Below are 21,360 nucleotides of genomic sequence, written 5' to 3' on the forward strand. Positions count from 1 at the left end.
CGAGTATACTTATGAGTACCGCCATATAGTCCGTCATTACTCAGCAGCAGGTTCCATCTCTGCACGGTGGACCCCGGGCTACGAACGCACCGTACACTATCAGTCTTATTATTTGGTGCGTTCCGCTAGCCCTAACATTACACTAGCGCCAGGGTCTGGCTAGTGATGACGGACAAACAGCAATCCCTGCGGTATATACAGCAGCTGGAGGGTAGGTTGGCGGCTCTCGAGAGCGCAACCTCAGCTGTGGATGTTACCGCAGTTGCTGTACAGGCTGCCAGCGTGGCTGCAGCAACTTTGTCCATTGCCACCCCTGTTCCGACATTTTCTCGCCTCCCGCTGCCAGAAAAATTTTCTGGTAATAGCAAATTTTGTAGGGGATTCGTGAGTCAGTGCTCTATTCATCTCGAGCTTCTGGCTGCACGTTTCCCCACAGAGCGGGCTAAGGTGGGATTTATTGTGTCTCTATTGTCGGACAGGGCGTTGGAATGGGCTACGCCGCTGTGGGAGCGTGGCGATCATGTGGTGCACAGTGCTCCTCTGTTTTTGAGCACTTTAAAACAGGTCTTTTTAGGACCTCAAGTCACCCATGACACTGCGCTCCAACTGCTGGCATTAACTCAGGGTGAGTCCTTGGTCAGTCATTTTGCCGTCCAATTCCGCACTTTAGCATCTGAGCTGGAATGGTCGGATAAAGCTCTTATCCCCGTACTTTGGAGGGGCTTGGCTGACCATGTAAAGGACGCTCTGGCCACTAGGGAGATTCCTGCCACACTGGAGGAGTTAATAACAGTCTCCACTCGAATTGACCTCCGTTTTAACGAGCGGAGGCTAGAGCGAGCCCAGTGTAGGCAGAGGTTTCGGCTGGCTCCTACTTTCGCCAAACCTCTGGAATCTCCGGTCCTGGTTCCTGAGTCACATGAGGCCAGGGAAGTGTCACAAGCGGGACCTAAGTCCCGGACCGCTTGTGCACTCAGGGTCTGTCATGTTTGCCAGCAGTCTGGACATTTAGCCACCAGATGTCCTCAGCGGTCGAGGAAACGTCAGCGTCTAGTGGTCGTAGGTGGAGGTACACTAGACACGGCGACGTTTGCCTCTAAATTGTCCTTTAAGGGGACAATTACTATAGGCTCATTCTCCCACTCGGTAGAGCTCTGCGTGGATTCTGGGGCGGAGGGCAATTTTATGTCTTCTGCCTTCGCCCAACGCCACGCAATACCTCTGGTTATGCTAGCTCAACCTGTAACGGTACGAGTGGTGAATGGGTCGACTCTGCCCTCACAGATAACTCACCAGACCATCCCTTTTACTCTGTCCATGTCGCCATCTCATCAGGAGATTATTTCTCTGCTCGTCATTCCAGAGGGAATTGATGAGGTCCTGTTGGGACTACCTTGGCTACGGTACCACTCTCCTCATATCGAGTGGTCCTCAGGCAGAATTCTGGGATGGGGTGAATCTTGTGGGGGTAGGTGTCAGAGGGAGTGCGTTCAGGTAGCTACAACTGAGGTACCCGCAGATCTTTCCTCTCTCCCCAAGCAGTATTGGTCGTATGCAGACGTATTCTCCAAAAAGGCGGCGGAGACCCTTCCGCCCCATCGCCCCTATGACTGTCCTATTGACCTCTTGCCTGGTGCTGAGCCTCCCCGGGGTCGAGTCTATCCGCTGTCTCTCCCGGAGATGGAGGCAATGTCACAGTACATCCAGGAAAATCTGGCAAGAGGTTTCATCAGGAAGTCAGTGTCACCTGCTGGGGCAGGGTTCTTCTTCGTGCAGAAGAAGAGTGGGGAATTGCGTCCATGCATAGACTACAGGGGTCTTAACGCCATCACCGTTAAGAATAAATACCCTTTGCCTTTGATATCTGAACTGTTCGATAGGCTTCGGGGAGCAAGGGTATTTACTAAATTAGATCTGCGGGGTGCTTACAACCTGATTCGCATCCGTGAGGGGGACGAATGGAAGACGGCTTTTAACACCAGGGATGGGCACTATGAATATCTGGTGATGCCCTTTGGGCTCTGTAATGCCCCAGCCGTTTTCCAAGACTTTGTGAACGATATCTTCCGGGATATGCTTTCCACCTCGGTCGTAGTCTATCTGGATGATATTCTCATCTACTCTCCAGATATTGACTCCCACCGGAGAGATGTTTGCAAAGTCTTCGACCTCCTACGGGCAAACTCCCTCTATGCCAAGTTGGAGAAGTATATGTTTGAGCAGGAGTCCTTACCTTTCCTAGGCTACATCATCTCAGCCCAGGGATTGGCTATGGATCCTGCCAAACTACAGGCTGTGATGGACTGGCAGGAACCCCATTCTCTTAAAGCGGTGCAGCGCTTTATGGGGTTCATCAATTATTATCGCCAGTTCATCCCGCATTTCTCAACTTTGGTAGCTCCCTTGGTTGCCCTCACCAAGAAGGGGGCGAATCCCAAATTGTGGTCTGAGGAGGTCTCCAAGGCCTTTATCTCTATAAAGTCACACTTCGCTAGCGCTCCCATTCTTCATCGCCCCGATGTTGATAAGCCATTTATCATGGAGGTGGATGCCTCTTCTGTTGGTGCTGGAGCAGTCCTCTTCCAAAAGGATGCTCAAGGTCGGAAGCATCCTTGCTTCTTCTTTTCTAAGACCTTCTCACCAGCAGAGAGGAATTATTCCATCGGGGACAGGGAGTTGCTAGCCATGAAGTTGGCTTTCTCGGAGTGGAGACATCTCTTGGAGGGAGCACGTTTTCCCTTCCAAGTCTTCACAGATCACAAAAATTTGGTGTATCTGCAGACAGCTCAGCGGTTGAATTCTCGCCAGGCCAGATGGTCCTTGTTCTTCTCCCGGTTTCATTTCACCCTCCATTTCCTTTCTGGGGAGAAGAACATTCGGGCCGACGCTCTCTCTCGCTCCGTTGTGTCATCTGCGGAGGAGGAGGAGGAGCCTCGGCTTATTGTCCCCACCGAGAGTTTGAGAACCATGGCCCCGGTTTCGCTGGAGTCTGTGCCCCCGGGCAAGACTTTTGTTCCATCTAGTTTGCAACCGGAGGTTCTCTCTTGGGCGCACTCGTCCAGGGTGGGTGGACATTTTGGTACTAAAAGGACATCAGAGTTACTGGCGAGGACATAATGGTGGCCGCATATGGCTCGTGATGTCGCGGAGTACGTTCGGGCGTGTGTCTCTTGCGCCAGGAACAAGACTCCTCGGCAAGGGCCAGCTGGTTTGCTTTATCCTCTACCTGTGGCTGACAGGCCCTGGGAGATGGTCGGGATGGACTTTGTGGTTGGCTTACCCAAGTCTCATAATTGCACCATTATCTGGGTGATCACCGATCATTTTTCCAAAATGGTGCATTTGGTGCCTCTTCCACGGCTACCATCTGCACGGGCGTTGGCTGTCTTGTTTATCAAGCATATCTTTCGCTTACACGGTATGCCAGACAAAATTGTTAGTGACCGGGGTCCCCAGTTTGCGTCTCGATTCTGGAGGGAGCTATGTAGTCGACTCAGTATTGAGTTAAATCTCTCTTCGGCATATCATCCCGAGACGAATGGGTTGGTAGAAAGGGCCAACCAGACCTTGGTCACATATCTGCGACATTTTGTTTCTGCCAGACAGGATGACTGGGCATCCTTGCTACCGTGGGCAGAGTTTGCACTTAACAATGCCGTAGCCGACTCTACCGGTCAGACTCCATTCCTCTTAAATTACGGCCAGCATCCGCGTGTTCCTGTGCCCATGCCTGTGTCTTCCGCTGATCCCAGGGTGGCAGACTGGGCTGTGGAGGCACGGGACATTTGGGATCACACGCAGGATGCCATTCGGGCCTCCAAGGAGAGAATGAGGTCCTCCGCCGATGTTCATCGGCGCCCCGCTCCGACTTTTGCCCCTGGCGACTTGGTGTGGCTCTCCGCCCGTAACATCAGGCTGCGAGTTGAGTCCACTAAGTTTGCTCCTCTCTACTTGGGTCCCTTCAAGGTTCTCGAACAGGTTAATCCTGTGGTCTACCGCCTGGCTCTTCCTCCACGCTTGGGTATCACCGACACCTTTCATGTGTCCCTCTTGAAACCCGTATACATGTCCCGGTTTTCCGAGTCATCTGCCGGGACATCGGGTTCGTCTACGGACGATTACAAGGTGAACGCTATTTTGGGGTGCAAGGTGGTACGCGGCAAAAAGTTTTATTTGGTGGATTGGAAGGGTTATGGTCCAGAGGACAGGTCTTGGGAGCCTGCTGAAAACATTCGGGCCCCACAGCTCATTGCTGCCTTCGAGCGTAGCGAGGCCCAAGGAGGGGGGGCCCTAGGAGGGGGGGTAATGTTAGGAGTCGAGTTTCCTCTGCTGCACAGGGGGAATCTCGATCCGTCTCCGCTGCGGTCTCCCATTCTCCTCCGGCCGCAGTGGAGCCTGCTCAGCAGGGACGTCGCTCCCAGTGTCTTGCTCGCTCTCACTCTGTACAGAGAGTTACTGCTGCTTCTTCAGCTCCTGCCATTAAAGTCAGTGCTGGTCAGCGGCGAGCGGACTTCCCTGGGACTAAGTCCTTGTTTGCGCACACTGAGCATGCCCAGGGCAAGATCTCCCGTTGGAGATCGAGGGTCATGTGCTCAGGCTCTGCAGCACATTCCATTGGACCTCTTGGCAGGTCTTGGAAGGGCAAAGTTTCTGTGGCCACTTCCTGTTCTGCAACTATATAAACTGCGCATGACCGCACGGCCATGCGCTAGTGTACAAATGAATACGTGTGTTTGTTGTGAGTGCAAGTCGTTCATTAAATACCCCTACCCTATTGTATGACTGTTCGCGTATGGAGTATGGCTGCTATCTAGCGCCCGACAAATCACTCAACGTGTCACACACGTATCAGCGTCTATTGCTGTGACCGCCAGTTCGGCGCCACGCGCCAGTAGTGCGCTTCCTGACCCACATCTGGGTGCTGTAGTGGTGCCTGCCAGCACGGCACAGTTCGCACTTCGGTGCTCTAATTATAAGAGTTGCCTAACACACCCTGTTGCGGTGTTGTGTCAGCAAGTGGTCTAATCGGACTTCAATCCTAGTTGGGGTTAAGTTCGCTGACTGCTTGCTCACTTTCTATGTGCGGTACCGCGATCCTGTGACGCAACAGGATCGCTTCCTTCACGTTGGGTGAAGTTTAACCCATGCGAGTATACTTATGAGTACCGCCATATAGTCCGTCATTACTCAGCAGCAGGTTCCATCTCTGCACGGTGGACCCCGGGCTACGAACGCACCGTACACTATCAGTCTTATTATTTGGTGCGTTCCGCTAGCCCTAACACACTGTGTCTACAAATTAAGATTCTGGTTTGGCTTTTATTCTAAAGGTACCGTCACACTGAACGATATCGCTAGCGATCCGTGACGTTGCAGCGTCCTGGATAGCGATATCGTTCAGTTTGACACGCAGCAGCGATCAGGATCCTGCTGTGATGCCGTTGGTCGCTGCAGAAAGTCCAGCACTTTATTTCTCGCTGGACTCCCTGCAGACATCGCTGAATCGGCGTGTGTGACGCCGATTCAGCGATGTCTTCACTGGTAACCAAGGTAAACATCGGGTTACTAAGCGCAGGGCCACGCTTAGTAACCCGATGTTTACCCTGGTTACCAGCGTAAAAGTTAAAAAAAACAAACACTACATACTTACCTTCCGCTGTCTGTCCCCGGCGCTGTGCTTCTCTGCACTGGCTGTGAGCGCCAGCCAGCTTGAAAGCAGAGCACAGCGGTGACGTCATCGCTCTGCTTTCCGGCCGCTGTGCTCACAGTCAGTGCAGGAAAGCACAGCGCCGGGGACAGACAGCGGAAGGTAAGTATGTAGTGTTTGTTTTTTTACTTTTACGCTGGTAACCAGGGTAAACATCGGGTTACTAAGCGTGGCCCTGCGCTTAGTAACCCGATGTTTACCCTGGTTACCGGCATCATTGATCGCTGGAGAGCTGTCTGTGTGACAGCTCTCCAGCGACCAAACAGCAACGCTGCAGCGATCGACATCGTTGTTGGTATCGCTGCAGCGTCGCTGAGTGTGAAGGTACCTTTAGTCACAGGCTAAAGTTCATTCAATGGTCAATATTGACTTTTAGGTTTGCTACTTCCAATAGCTGGCACTAGAGAACTAGTCCGCTTGCTCTCTGAAGAGGCAATTTGCACATTGTGACATATCAAGTGTTTAATTGGTGGCCATTCTGGTGCTGAGACCCCCCACTAATTGCTTAAACATAAGGGCAGAAGCACAATATTGTCATGTCGGATGCTATTCACACTAGGGTGTCCGACAGACAGCGATAATTCTGCATTCGTCCACTATGCGCTCAGTGGCGCCGGCTAGATTTTATCTAGGTTGTCCGGGGTTAATCTAGCTGGTACTCGGATTGGAGGCTGGGTCACGCCCACGGCCTTTAAATAGTTCTTCTGAACTTTGGGCGTCGCCGATTATAGCTTGTGTCTTGTGCCTGGTGATCTCGGTTCGGAGTGGTGGTCTTGGAGTGGAAATATCATATCTGGTGGTGTATGATCCTTTGTCATATTTCTCCTTCCTATATTTGTGTTTGTTTTGCCCTGTGCACATTATAGTGTTTTCCTGACTGTGTTTGCGGCGTGGTGCGTTTTTGGTTTTCCCTGTCTGTGCTTTCTGTAGGGGTTGGTGTGAGGAATTATCACTGGGTGGCGGGTGGAGATTTCAGATTAGTACTGAAACAGGAGTCAGAGTCAGGCCTGGCGGCCCAGACAATCACACCATCAGTGTAATCTCTGGGAGAGGGACAGACAGGGTTTCCCTAGTCTGAGGGATATTGCAGGGGCCCGGGTTATTAGCTTTAGCCTACCTAGGCTCCCCATGACAAATATAGCCTAAACATTTGTAATCCCTCCTTTTCAAGGAGAGGCAATCACAGTCAAAGTGCCACAGCCCTCAGCTAAATGCTTCTGCCCATTCAACACCTAGATTCCCACCAATTAAAACTTAACACTTGTCACTGTTACTTGTCATAAATTTGCTAAAGTGATGGTAAGTAATTATTGCTACTCATTACTTACTCGAAGACTGACTAAGTTGCTCTATAAACTCATTGAAGGTCCAGTATACTATAGAGATATTTTCAGCATTTTCCAGTCTAAATATGTGAAGAGTGAGAATAAAGCTAAATATGACAACTGATATTATTCCTGATTAATTCCCCTGAATCTTGGCCTTTTACATGGGAATTCGGACGATTTGGTGCATTCAATCTCAAAAAGAAAAATAGTTTTGATTTGCAGAGATGATTGTACAGATACGTTTCGCCGGAAAAACTGAAAGCATGAGTATATGATTGGCTTGACGTGCTGCACCATGTACGTCAGTCTTCTGAGATTTGTGCAGTTACTTGATTTATTCATTTATGTTGACATAGGAATCAACAGAGCGTTTCTTTTCATGAATGTGCATTAAAGATTTCACATGTATTTAGACGCCTTCACTTTTCACCTATACAGACATCTTAATGTTTTTAAGCTCTTATTTTAACTTTGGTTGAGACATTGGCCTCAACAATACTATAACTGAGAAATGGTTTTCTAGAACCTTCCAAAGCTTTTAGCTTCTTTTTTTACATTTTTACATAGAGAAGCATTATCAGTGTTAGAGTACATAATGCCAATGTATTGAGGTACAGGTATAGCAAGCAACAAATGAACATTTATTTAGTGCTAATGAATGTCCATATTTCGCTTATGATATGTCATGGTTAGTGATGAGCGAATGTGCTCAGATAACATATTATCCGAGCATACTCCGGTGTTATCAGAGTTTCTTGGGCAATGATGAATAATATGATAATATGTTCAAGTCCCCGTGGCTGCATGTTTTTGGCGGTAGTCAGCCATAACACATGCAGAGATTCCCTGTTTGTTAGGCAATCCCCGCATGTGTTGCAGCTGTCTACTGCTGCAAAACATGCAGCCGCTGGGACTCAAACATATTATCCAAGCATGCCCAAGAAACTCGGATAACACTGGAGCATGCTTGGATAACGCATTATCTGAGCACGCTCGCTCATCACTAGTCGTGGTGCGCTTGCTCATAGCGCTATAGAGTAGTGTATGTAGTGCAAAATTAACTTTCCCTTAGTGCAACCAATATTCGTTTACCGTTTGCCACATTTGTACTGTACATTCTCCTCCCTCAGAGACCCCGGAGAAGTTGCATATGCATCCTTGTCAGTGGATACGACATATAATCTTACTATCCTATCTTATCTAGAATCCCAAAAAGAAGGCTAGTTAAAGAAGAGCTTATTCATTGAATTTTGCATAAGTAACCAAAAGAGAAAATGGACAATCAAGCAATAATGAAATTGTAAATTCAGGTTTATTACACATATAAATAATACATAGACAAAAAATAAAAGTTTAAAAATACCAAGTTAAAATTTAAAGGGTGGCGACTCCTTAGTGCCACGTCTAGATAGGTAGGTATATATGGTAAGTCTATATGGTTGTCTAGTCAGTGTCAAAGGTGATATATGGAATATTTTGTTAAACTAAGGAAATTGTACACTAGTCAAGAAAATTGCTATCAATCCTATGAGTAAACCTTTCTTCTGTACCAGATTATATAAAGTGCAAAGTATAATCATTATATGTGGACACCAGACCTACAGATAATATCAAAACCTGTGGGGTATAGTTACAAAGGTGTTAATAGAAAATCCCAAAGTCAGTGCTTTCAATCATAGAGTGCAGTTATAAAACCATATATTAATCCATAGTAGATAGATAAAGGCCTTGACATGTAGAAGCCAGGAGGCTAAGTTGACAGTGTGACAATTCGTAAAAAACAGGAAGTGGACCCTCTGGACCGTAACGATGAACCCCTCATGGACGAGCTGACCAGATGGACAACCCCCTATACAGGGAGAGTTAGGGGCAGGCCCGTGAGGGACTATCGCCACGGAAGCTGGAGGATCAAGACGGAAAAATGGGAATATAATGGACTGACGATGACGGCAGGAACTCAGGATGGCAGGGAACTGCAGAGCCTAAGAACTGGTGGGTATGACGGAGACAAAGGCCTGGCGGAAACACTGCAGCCACACAGGGACTGAGGGGAACAGGGAAGAGACACAGGGAATGGCAAGGTACTACAGAGACGAGGGAGCTGATAGAAACACTACGGTGACACAGAGACTGACGGGAGCAAGGCAGGGACACAGCAGCAGAGTAGGTACCACAGAGAAACAGGAACCGATGGAAACACGGCAGGAACACAGGAAACAGGCTAGGCACTGCAGAGAGAAAAAGAGACCCAAGGTCAGAGGGCAAGGAAAGCACAGAGACCACGGGCGGCCAGAAGCACTTGTTTGCACAAAAGAACATCAGGCACTGAGGAGAAGCAGGAAGCGGTTTACATACCAGCGTGGGAGACACTTCTGGGTTACAGTCCTCCAGGATGACGGCTAGGACGGGAAGGAGCGCCAGCAGGGGAATTAGAGGTGCGCATGCACAGAGCTGAATGCGGCATGCGCGCACCCGACAAGCTGCAGAAGCTGGGAGCGAGCGCTGGAGAGAAGACGCTTCAGCAGAGGAGCCGCGCCGGGACACCGAGGACAGGTAAGTATGACAGGGCATGGGGAGTGGCATGACAGGCAGGAGGCACAGATAGAGGCCAACCTGTATATGGATGTTGGAGACAGGCCCCAACACGCGTTTTATGATGTGCTTCTTCGGTGGGTGTGGTTAATAATTTTATTATTGCTCGATTGTCCATTTTTTCTTTTGGTAACCTATCTTATCTAGACCTCATCCAACCTCCAGTAAATATAACTCTGCTAATTTTGTCTCATTCTAAACAGCAGTTATCATCCCCTAATGACGTCTCGTTTGAGTATCCCAACATGCACTCAAATGAAGCGTCAAACGGGAAGTACTGGAAGGTAAAAAAATAATTGTAACTTTATTTAGTCAGACATTTAGGATTAAAATGAATGTTAGTTTTGGACCACCCTTTTAAATATTTGTCAACTTTTCAAGAATAAAGCAAATACCTGCCTGAAGAATCCCATTAATCCCTGACTATCTAAATCCACACAGAAGGAGTTAAAGCTCAAAAAGCTGAAAGAAAATATGAAATGCAAATGAAATGAAATCCGAGGAGCAGCCATATTATCAGATGGTGCTCAATCAAACTTGCCTAAATGGACTTGTTGTTGGATTTTCAATGCACTGCTTTGACATGATAGTGTTTAGAGAGCAATAGATGCAGAGTAAATGTAAATGTTCTGCCATTCATTCCCCATTGTTATTATACTGAATATCTAAGCATTTCCAAAATAATAGAGTGATAGAGAAATACATTGCAGATAAAAATAATCCCACACTCCAACCTATGGCCAAATATGGGAAGCTCCGCTGCGAGAAATGAAGTGGGGTCTACTACGGGGAGAAGATTGACTTGTTTGGAGATTGGAGTTAAAATGAAATTATAATCAGAACCCACAACTGAATCTAAATTCATGCAGAATAACAGATGGCGATAGCTAATCTTCAGAGCTATCATTTTACCATTTATGAGCATGTGGAGAACTTACTGTATATGCAAAAGACGGCAATAAAGAGGCCATTACGTTTTATATTAATGTTTAACTTTTTATACAAACATTTCTTTCTATAGAGTTCTGGCCGCTTTTTGGCAAGCATGTACAAGCAAATCGTTTCCCATCACTCAGTGTATACTGTTAGACAGATTTATAGGTAGACGGCGTAGATAGATTTACAGTAATGATAAGCTTGTAATTGTATTAAATTGTATTGAGTTTGGAAGGTCTGGGCAGCTTTTAAGTGGGATTGACGGAAAACACAATAACCTTTGTTAAAGCAATGCTCATCTCTGCAAATGGTGGATAAAAGATGCATACATTTAATAGTCAATAAGGCAATTTGTGAAATTTATGACAGTCTGCCTTAAATGATTTTTTTTCAGTCTTAAAGAAGAACTAACATAAATGCTATATCAAGGCCCTTCAGACAGCTTAGTTCATTAGAAGTCTTGGATTAGAGGTTTGATGACTTCAACTTTAAGGCTATGTTCACACTTTGCGTTGTCCTTCTGCGGGTTCTCCCGCAGCGGATTTAATAAATCTGCAGGGCAAAACAACTGCGGTTCTCTCTGCAGATTTATCGCGGTTTGTTCCGCGGTTTCCGCTGCGGGTTTCCGCCTATACTATTGATGCTGCATATGCAGCAATATGCAGCATCAATAGTAATGTTAAAAATAATAAAAATTGGTTATACTCACCCTCTGATGTCCGGATCTCCTGGACGCTGCACCCGGCGGTCCGGTTCCAAAGATGCATGTGACCGCGACGTCACCGCAGGTCCTGGTCGCACAGCAACTCTGACCGGACGGCCGCGTGCATCACTGAGACTTCAGAGGGTGAGTATACATGATTTTTTATTTTTTAACCCCAAATATGGTTCCCAGGGCCTGGAGGAGAGTCTCCTCTCCTCCACCCCGGGTAGGAACCGCACATTATCCGCTTACTTCCCGCAACGTGGGCACAGCCCCATGCGGGAAGTAAGCGGTTCAATGTATTCCTATGGGTGCAGAATCGCAGCGATTCTGCACAAAGAAGTGACATGCTGCGGGTTGTAAACCGCTGCGTTCCCGCACGTTTTTTCCCGCAGCATGTGCACAGCGGTTTGCGGTTTCCATAGGGTTTACATGTTACTGTAAACGCTATGGAAACTGCTGCGGACCCGCAGCATCAAAATCGCGGCGGTTCCGCGGTAAAAACCGCAAAGTGTGAATATAGCCTTATTCCTTTGTGACCCCAGAGCAACACTTCCAACCTAACTTGCTGGCCACTGCCTGTTGTCAAGTGCAATCGGCCTCTTGCGGCAGAGATACTAAGGTGGAAGTGAGGATGGGTCATTGTATCTTTGCTGCTGCTCTCTAGTTTGTCAACCTGCAAACAGGTATGGCAGAAATGTAAGTCAGAAAAGGCAGTGGACAATATCAAGTGCAAAGCATGCTGGGAATTGAGTGAAAGGAAGCTATAAAACCTATAGTGTGTGGAATCACAAAAAGAGTCAGAAGAATATGCTTGTGCCTACATCCACAGAAGATCTGTGGTTAGTTTTCTAAAACTTTTGTAACAACCTCCCTGCCGAGTTCCTTCAAAATTGTGTACATGTAGCTAGAAGATTTGATGCTGTTTCGAAGGCTAATGGTTCTCACATCAAATATTGATTTGATTCAGATTTATCTAATCACCTCCGCTTTGCATTTTGTTAATTGTTAAAAATAAATACATTTTCCATTTTTGAGTATTGTTTTTTTGCTCCCCTTCTTCCCATTGCCATTTTTTTTCTGTCAATATAGACATATGAGGGCTTGTACTTTTGAATTAAACAATTGATTAAAAAAATTAAAGTGTGGTAAATTTGAAAAAAAAAGTGATCAGTCTCCAAAAATAATGGAAGCAACGGAGAATATCCTCATAAAGCAAATAGATGAAGCTGCGACTCAAGAAGTCATTATTAAGGGGGACTTCCACTACCCTGAAATAGATTGGGGAACGGAAATCTGCAGTTCCAGCAAAGGTAATCGATTTTTGACAACTATGAGAGACAATTACCTTTCACAATTGGTTCAGGACTTAACAAGAAGGGGCGGACTGCTAGACCTAAGATTAACCAACAGGCCAGACCGCATAGCAAATATAAGGGTTGGGGGTCACTTGGGGAATAGTGATCACAAAATAATAAGTTTTCATGTATCCTTTAATAAGATGTATAGTAGAGGGGTTACAAGGACACTAAACTTCAGGAGGGCAAATTTCCAACGGATGAGAGATGATCTTAGTGGAATTAACTGGGACGATATCCTGAGATATAAAAATACACAAAGAAAATGGGAGATGTTTATTAGCATCCTGGATAGGATCTGTGCACAGTATATACCGTATGGGAATAAACATACTAGAAATAGGAGGAAACCAATATGGCTAAATAGAGCTGTAAGGGGCGCAATAAGTGACAAAAAGAAAGCATTTAGAGAATTAAAGGAAGTAGGTAGTGATGAGGCATTAAATAAATACAGAAAATTAAATACATTCTGTAAAAAGCAAATCAAGGCAGCTAAGATTGAGACAGAGAGACTCATTGCCAGAGAGAGAAAAAATAATCCCAAAATATTCTTTAACTACGGAAATAGTAAGAAACTAAAAAATGATAGTGTTGGCCCCCTTAAAAATAGTCTGGGTGAAATGGTAGATGAGGATGAGGAAAAAGCCAATATGCTAAATGACTTTTTTTCATCAGTATTTACACAAGGAAATTCCATGGCAGACAAAATGACTAGTGATAAAAATTCCCCATTAAATGTCACCTGCTTAACCCAGCAGGAAGTGCGGCGGCGTCTAAAAATCACTAAAATTGACAAATCTCCGGGCCCGGATGGGATACACCTGTTGTGAGTTCTGTTTTTGGGCTCCCTCTGGTGGTTACTGATGGTACTGGGTGATTTGTGTTCTGCTGTCTCTGGTGTCCACCTGTTCTATTAGGATTTGGGAGTTTCCTATTTAACCGGGCTTTCTTGTCATTTCCCCGCCGGCTATCAAGGTTATCAGAGTGTTTTGTTACCTCAGCTTCTGGCTTCAGTAATCTTCAGGACAAGCTAAGTTTTGATTTTCTTGTTCCACGTTTTGCTTTATTTTTGTCTTGTCCAGCTTGCATATAATTGTCTCTTTGCTGCTGGTTGCTTTAGTGGGCTGTAATTGCTCCTCATGTTCCATGAGTTGGAACATGAGTTCAAGTAATTACAGGATGGTTTTTTGAAGGGTTTTTTGCTGACCGCGCAGTTTACTTTTGTATCCTCTGCTATCTAGTTTTAGCGGGCCTCATTTTGCTGAATCTGTTTTCATACTGTGTATGTGCCTTCCTCTCATTTCACCGTCATTATATGTGGGGGGCTGCTATTTCTGTGGGGTATTTCTCTGGAGGCAAGAGAGGTCTGTGTTTCTTCTAATAGGGGAAGTTAGATCTTCGGCTGGTGCGAGACGTCTAGGATCAACGTAGGCACGTTCCCCGGCTATTGTTATTTGTGTGTTCAGGTTTAGGGTCGCGGTCAGCTCAGGTTCCATCACCCTAGAGCTCGTTGGTGCTTGTCCTTTTGTGATTCCCTGCCATTGGAATCATGACAGTATAGCCGGCCAAAATGTTTGGGCTGAAGTAGGAGGAAAAGTAGTCTGAGGAAGTTTTTTTTTTTTTTTTCTCTCCTCTGAGGTTGCTGCCTAGCCTTAATTGCAGCCAGGCTGATTTTTTTTTTTTTTTTTTCCTCCTCTTAATCCTTGAATGGCTCTGACCTTAGCTGTTTATCATGGACGTCCAGAGTTTAGCTTCCAGCTTGAATAATCTTGCTGCTAAGGTTCAAAATATACAAGATTTTGTTGTACATGCTCCTATGTCTGAACCTAGAATTCCTATTCCAGAGTTCTTTGCTGGAGATAGATCTAGTTTTCTGAATTTTAGGAACAATTGCAAGCTGTTCCTTTCTTTGAAATCTCGCTCTTCTGGAGACCCTGCTCAGCAGGTTAAGATTATTATATCTTTCCTGCGGGGTGACCCTCAAAATTGGGCATTTGCATTGGCACCAGGGGATCCTGCGTTGCTTAATGTGGATGCGTTTTTTCTGGCATTGGGTTTGCTCTATGAGGAACCTAACCAGGAGATTCAGGCTGAAAAAGCTTTATTAGCTCTCTCTCAGGGGCAAGATGAAGCAGAAATATATTGTCAAAAATTTTGGAAATGGTCAGTGCTTACTCAGTGGAATGAGTGCGCCCTGGCTGCAAAGTTCAGAGATGGCCTTTCTGAGGCCATTAAAGATGTTATGGTGGGGTTCCCTGCGCCTACGGGTCTGAATGAGTCTATGACTATGGCTATTCAGATTGATCGGCGTTTACGGGAGCGCAAACCTGTGCATCATTTGGCGGTGTCTTCTGAACAGGCACTTGAGACAATGCAATGTGATAGAGTTCAGTCTAGAAGTGAACGGCAAAACTATAGGCGGAAAAATGGGTTGTGCTTTTATTGTGGTGATTCAGCTCATGTTATATCAGCATGCTCTAAACGCACAAAAAAGGTTGATAAGTCTGTTGCCATTAGTACGTTACAGTCTAAGTTCATTCTGTCTGTGACTCTGATTTGCTCATTATCATCCATTTCCGTCGATGCCTATGTAGATTCAGGCGCTGCCCTGAGTCTTATGGATTGGTCATTTGCCAAGCGATGTGGGTTTAGTCTTGAGCCTCTGGAAGTCCCTATTCCTTTGAAGGGAATTGACTCTACACCTTTAGCTATGAATAAACCTCAGTACTGGACACAAGTGACCATGCGTATGACTCCCGTTCATCAGGAGGTGATTCGCTTCCTGGTATTGCATAATTTACATGATGTTCTAGTACTTGGTCTGCCATGGTTACAAACTCATAATCCAGTCCTTGACTGGAAAACAATGTCTGTGTTAAGCTGGGGATGTCAGGGGGTTCATGATGATGCACCTCCGATTTCTATCGCTTCATCTACTCCTTCTGAGGTTCCTGTATTTTTGTCTGATTATCGGGATGTTTTTGAGGAGCCTAAGCTCAGTTCGCTTCCTCCTCACAGGGATTGCGATTGTGCTATAGATTTAATTCCTGGTAGTAAATTTCCTAAAGGTCGTTTGTTCAATCTGTCAGTGCCAGAGCATACTGCTATGCGGGATTATGTTAAGGAGTCCTTGGAAAAGGGACATATCCGTCCATCTTCGTCCCCTTTGGGAGCAGGTTTTTTTTTCGTGGCCAAAAAAGATGGGTCCTTGAGGCCTTGTATAGATTATCGTCTTTTGAATAAGATTACCGTAAAATATCAGTATCCTTTGCCTTTGTTGACTGATTTGTTTGCTTGCATTAAGGGGGCTAAATGGTTCACTAAGATTGATCTTCGGGGTGCGTATAATCTTATACGAATAAAGCAAGGTGATGAGTGGAAAACCGCATTTAATACGCCTGAGGGCCATTTTGAGTATTTGGTAATGCCTTTCGGACTTTCTAATGCTCCTTCAGTCTTCCAGTCCTTTATGCACGATATTTTCCGTGAATATCTGGATAAATTTATGATTGTGTATTTGGATGATATTTTGGTTTTTTCTGATGACTGGGAGTCTCATGTTCAGCAGGTCAGGAAGGTGTTTCAGGTCCTGCGGGCTAATTCCTTGTTTGTAAAGGGCTCAAAGTGTCTCTTTGGAGTCCAGAAGATTTCTTTCTTGGGGTATATTTTTTCCCCTTCTACTATTGAGATGGATCCCGTCAAGGTTCGGGCTATTTGTGACTGGACGCAGCCTGCATCTCTTAAGAGTCTGCAGAAGTTCTTAGGCTTTGCTAATTTCTATCGTCGTTTTATAACTAATTTTTCTAGTGTTGTTAAGCCTTTGACGGATTTGACTAAGAAGGGTGCTGATGTTGCTGATTGGTCTCCTGCGGCTGTGGAGGCCTTTCGGGAACTTAAACGCCGGTTTTCTTCTGCTCCTGTGTTGCGTCAGCCTGATGTTTCGCTTCCTTTCCAAGTTGAGGTTGATGCTTCCGAGATTGGAGCGGGGGCGGTTTTGTCACAGAGAAGCTCCGATTGCTCGGTGATGAAGCCATGTGCGTTCTTTTCTAGAAAATTTTCGCCCGCTGAGCGGAATTATGATGTGGGTAATCGGGAACTTTTGGCCATGAAGTGGGCATTTGAGGAGTGGCGTCATTGGCTGGAGGGTGCTAGACATCGTGTGGTGGTCTTGACTGATCACAAAAATCTGATTTACCTTGAGTCTGCCAGGCGTCTGAATCCTAGACAGGCTCGTTGGTCACTGTTTTTCTCTCGTTTCAATTTTGTGGTTTCATACCTGCCAGGTTCAAAGAATGTGAAGGCGGATGCTCTTTCTAGGAGTTTTGTGCCTGACTCCCCTGGAAATTCTGAGCCCACTGGTATCCTTAGGGATGGGGTGATTTTGTCGGCCGTCTTCCCAGACTTGCGACGTGCTTTGCAGGAGTTTCAGGCGGGTAAACCTGATCGTTGTCCGCCTGAGAGACTGTTTGTTCCGGATAGTTGGACCAGTAGAGTCATCTCTGAGGTCCATTCTTCTGCGTTGGCAGGTCATCCTGGAATATTTGGTACTAGAGACTTGGTGGCCAGGTCTTTTTGGTGGCCTTCCTTGTCGAGGGATGTGCGTTCTTTTGTGCAGTCTTGTGAAGTTTGTGCTCGGGCTAAGCCTTGCTGTTCTCGAGCCAGTGGATTGTTGTCACCTTTGCCTATCCCGAAGAGGCCTTGGACGCACATTTCCATGGACTTTATTTCGGATCTCCCTGTCTCTCAAAAAATGTCTGTCATCTGGGTTGTGTGTGACCGCTTTTCTAAAATGGTTCATCTTGTACCCTTGCCTAAGTTGCCTTCCTCCTCTGAGTTGGTCCCTCTATTTTTCCAGAACGTGGTTCGTTTGCATGGGATTCCGGAGAACATCGTTTCTGACAGGGGATCCCAGTTTGTGTCTAGATTTTGGCGGACGTTCTGTGCTAAGATGGGCATTGATTTGTCCTTTTCGTCTGCATTCCATCCTCAGACGAATGGCCAGACGGAGCGAACTAATCAGACCTTGGAAACTTATTTGAGGTGTTTTGTTTCTGCTGATCAGGATGACTGGGTTACCTTTTTGCCGCTGGCCGAGTTTGCCCTTAATAATCGGGCTAGTTCTGCTACCTTGGTTTCTCCTTTCTTTTGTAATTCGGGGTTTCATCCTCGTTTTTCCTCTGGTCAGGTGGAGCCTTCTGATTATCCTGGAGTGGACATGGTGGTGGATGGGTTGCATCGGATTTGGAGTCATGTGGTGGACAATTTGAAGTTGTCCCAGGAGAAGGCTCAGCAGTTTGCTAATCGCCGTCGCCGCGTGGGTCCTCGACTTCGTGTTGGGGACTTGGTGTGGTTGTCTTCTCGTTTTGTTCCTATGAAGGTCTCTTCTCCTAAGTTCAAGCCTCGGTTCATCGGTCCTTATAGGATCTTGGAAATTCTTAACCCTGTGTCGTTTCGTTTGGATCTCCCGGCATCGTTTGCTATTCATAATGTGTTCCATCGGTCGTTGTTGCGGAGGTATGAGGTACCTGTTGTTCCTTCGCTTGAGCCTCCTGCTCCGGTGCTGGTGGAGGGAGAATTGGAGTATGTTGTGGAGAAGATCTTGGATTCTTGTGTTTCCAGACGGAAACTCCAATATTTGGTCAAGTGGAAGGGTTATGGTCAGGAGGATAATTCTTGGGTGGTTGCCTCTGATGTTCATGCTGATGATTTGGTCCGCGCTTTTCATAGGGCTCATCCTGGTCGCCCTGGTGGTTCTCGTGATGGTTCGGTGACCCCTCCTCAAGGGGGGGTACTGTTGTGAGTTCTGTTTTTGGGCTCCCTCTGGTGGTTACTGATGGTACTGGGTGATTTGTGTTCTGCTGTCTCTGGTGTCCACCTGTTCTATTAGGATTTGGGAGTTTCCTATTTAACCGGGCTTTCTTGTCATTTCCCCGCCGGCTATCAAGGTTATCAGAGTGTTTTGTTACCTCAGCTTCTGGCTTCAGTAATCTTCAGGACAAGCTAAGGTTTGATTTTCTTGTTCCACGTTTTGCTTTATGTTTATCTTGTCCAGCTTGCATATAATTGTCTCTTTGCTGCTGGTTGCTTTAGTGGGCTGTAATTGCTCCTCATGTTCCATGAGTTGGAACATGAGTTCAAGTAATTACAGGATGGTTTTTTGAAGGGTTTTTTGCTGACCGCGCAGTTTACTTTTGTATCCTCTGCTATCTAGTTTTAGCGGGCCTCATTTTGCTGAATCTGTTTTCATACTGTGTATGTGCCTTCCTCTCATTTCACCGTCATTATATGTGGGGGGCTGCTATTTCTGTGGGGTATTTCTCTGGAGGCAAGAGAGGTCTGTGTTTCTTCTAATAGGGGAAGTTAGATCTTCGGCTGGTGCGAGACGTCTAGGATCAACGTAGGCACGTTCCCCGGCTATTGTTATTTGTGTGTTCAGGTTTAGGGTCGCGGTCAGCTCAGGTTCCATCACCCTAGAGCTCGTTGGTGCTTGTCCTTTTGTGATTCCCTGCCATTGGAATCATGACATACACCCCCGAGTACTGCAGGAATTAAGTACAGTCATTGATAGACCATTATTTTTAATCTTTAAAGAGTCCATAATAACAGGGTCTGTACCACAGGACTGGCATATAGCAAATGTGGTGCCAATATGCAAAAAGGGGACAAAAACTGAACTCGGAAATTATAGGCCAGTAAGCTTAACCTCTACGGTGGGTAAAATCCTGGAGGGCATTCTAAGGGATGCTATACTGGAGTATCTGAAGAGGAATAACCTCATGACCCAGTATCAGCACGGGTTTACTAGGGACCGTTCATGTCAGACTAATCTGATCAGCTTCTATGAAGAGGTAAGTTCCGGACTGGACCAAGGGAACCCAGTGGACGTAGTGTATATGGACTTTTCAAAAGATTTTGATACGGTGCCACACAAAAGGTTGATACATAAAATGAGAATAATGGTGATAGGGGAATTATGTGTAATGGTGGTTTCCCATTTGCATTTTTTTTTGCGTTTTTGCGGTAAAAAACGCAAAAAAAGCATGCGTTTTTTCCCCCTATATTTAACATTAAAAATGCATGCGTTTTTTTGTATGCATTTTGACGCATTTTTGCAATGCATGCGGTTTTTCTGCATGCGTTGTGTTGCAGAAATGCAACATGTATTTTTAGCGATTTTTTTTTGCCGCAAAAAAACGCATGATAAACCACCCCCCACCATAAAATTGATAAAGAGATCCTACCCCTAACCTTAACCCTAACCCTACCCCTAACCCTAACCCTACCCCTAACCCTAACCCTAACCCTACCCTTAAAGGGATTAGGGTTAGGGGTAGGGTTAGGGGTAGGGTTAGGGTTGGGGTAGGGGTAGGGTTAGGGTTAGGATCCCTTTAGGGTTAGGGTTAGGGGTAGGGTTAGGGTTAGGGTTAGGATCCCTACCCCTAACCCAACCCCTAACCCTAGCTATTTCTGTTTATAGTGGGTTTTTTACTTAATTTTGATGATTGGCAGCTGTCACACATTTATCTGCATGCGTTTAAAAAACGCAAACGGATGAAAAAACGCATGTAAACGCGTTAAAACACTGCGTTTTTTTCTCCACATGCAAAAACGCATGCGTAAAAAAAGCGGCGTTTGCACGCGTTTACATGCGTTTTTTCACCATGCGTTTTTTTTTAAACGCATGCGTTTTAAAACGCAAGTGTGAAACCAGCCTAAGTGGGTTAAGAGCTGGCTCAGGGATAGGAAACAAAGGGTGGTTACTAATGGAGCACACTCGGACTGGGTCGCAGTTAGCAGTGGGGTACCACAGGGGTCAGTATTGGGCCCTCTTCTTTTTAGCACATTTATTAATGATCTTGTAGGGGGCATACAGAGTGGAATTTTAATATTTGCAGATGACAATAAACTGTGCAGGGTAATCAATACAGAGGAGGACAATTATATATTACAGGATGATTTATGTAAACTAGAAGCTTGGGCTGATAAATGGCAAATGAGCTATAATGGGGATAAATGGAATGTCATGCACTTGGGTCGAAGTAATAAGATGTATAACTATGTGCTTAATTCTAAAACTCTGGGCAAAACCGTCAATGAAAAAGACCTGGGAGTATGGGTGGATGACAAACTCACATTTAGTGGCCAGTGTCAGGCAGCTGCTAAAAATGGCAAATAAAATAATGGGATGCATTAAAAGAGGCATAGATGCTCATGACGAGAAGATAATTTTACCTCTATACAAGTCACCAGTTCGACCACACTTAGAATACTGTGTAAAGTTCTGGTCTCCGGTGTTTAAGAAAGACATAGCTGAACTAGAGCGGGTGCAGAGAAGAGCGACCAAGGTTATTAGAGGACTGGGGGTCTGCAATACCAAGATAGGTTATTACACTTGGGGCTATTTAGTTTGGAAAAACAAAGTCTATGAGGTGATCTTTCTGATGATCTTTTTAATCATAGACCTGAGACAGGGACAAGGGGCATCCTCTACATCTGGAGGAAAGAAGGTTTAAGTGCGGGTTCTTTACTGTAAGAGCAGTGAGACTATGGAACTCTCTGCCGTATGATGTTGTAATGAGTGATTCATTACTTAAATTTAAGAGGGGACAGGATGCCTTTCTTGAAAAGTATAATGTTACAGGGTATATACACTAGATTCCTTGTTAGGGTGTTGATCCAGGGAACTAGTCTGATTGCCGTATGTGGAGTCGGGAAGGAATTTTTTCCTCAATGTGG

Source organism: Ranitomeya imitator, chromosome 3 (genome assembly GCF_032444005.1).
Source record: "Ranitomeya imitator isolate aRanImi1 chromosome 3, aRanImi1.pri, whole genome shotgun sequence".
NCBI classification, from domain to species: Eukaryota; Metazoa; Chordata; class Amphibia; order Anura; family Dendrobatidae; genus Ranitomeya; species Ranitomeya imitator.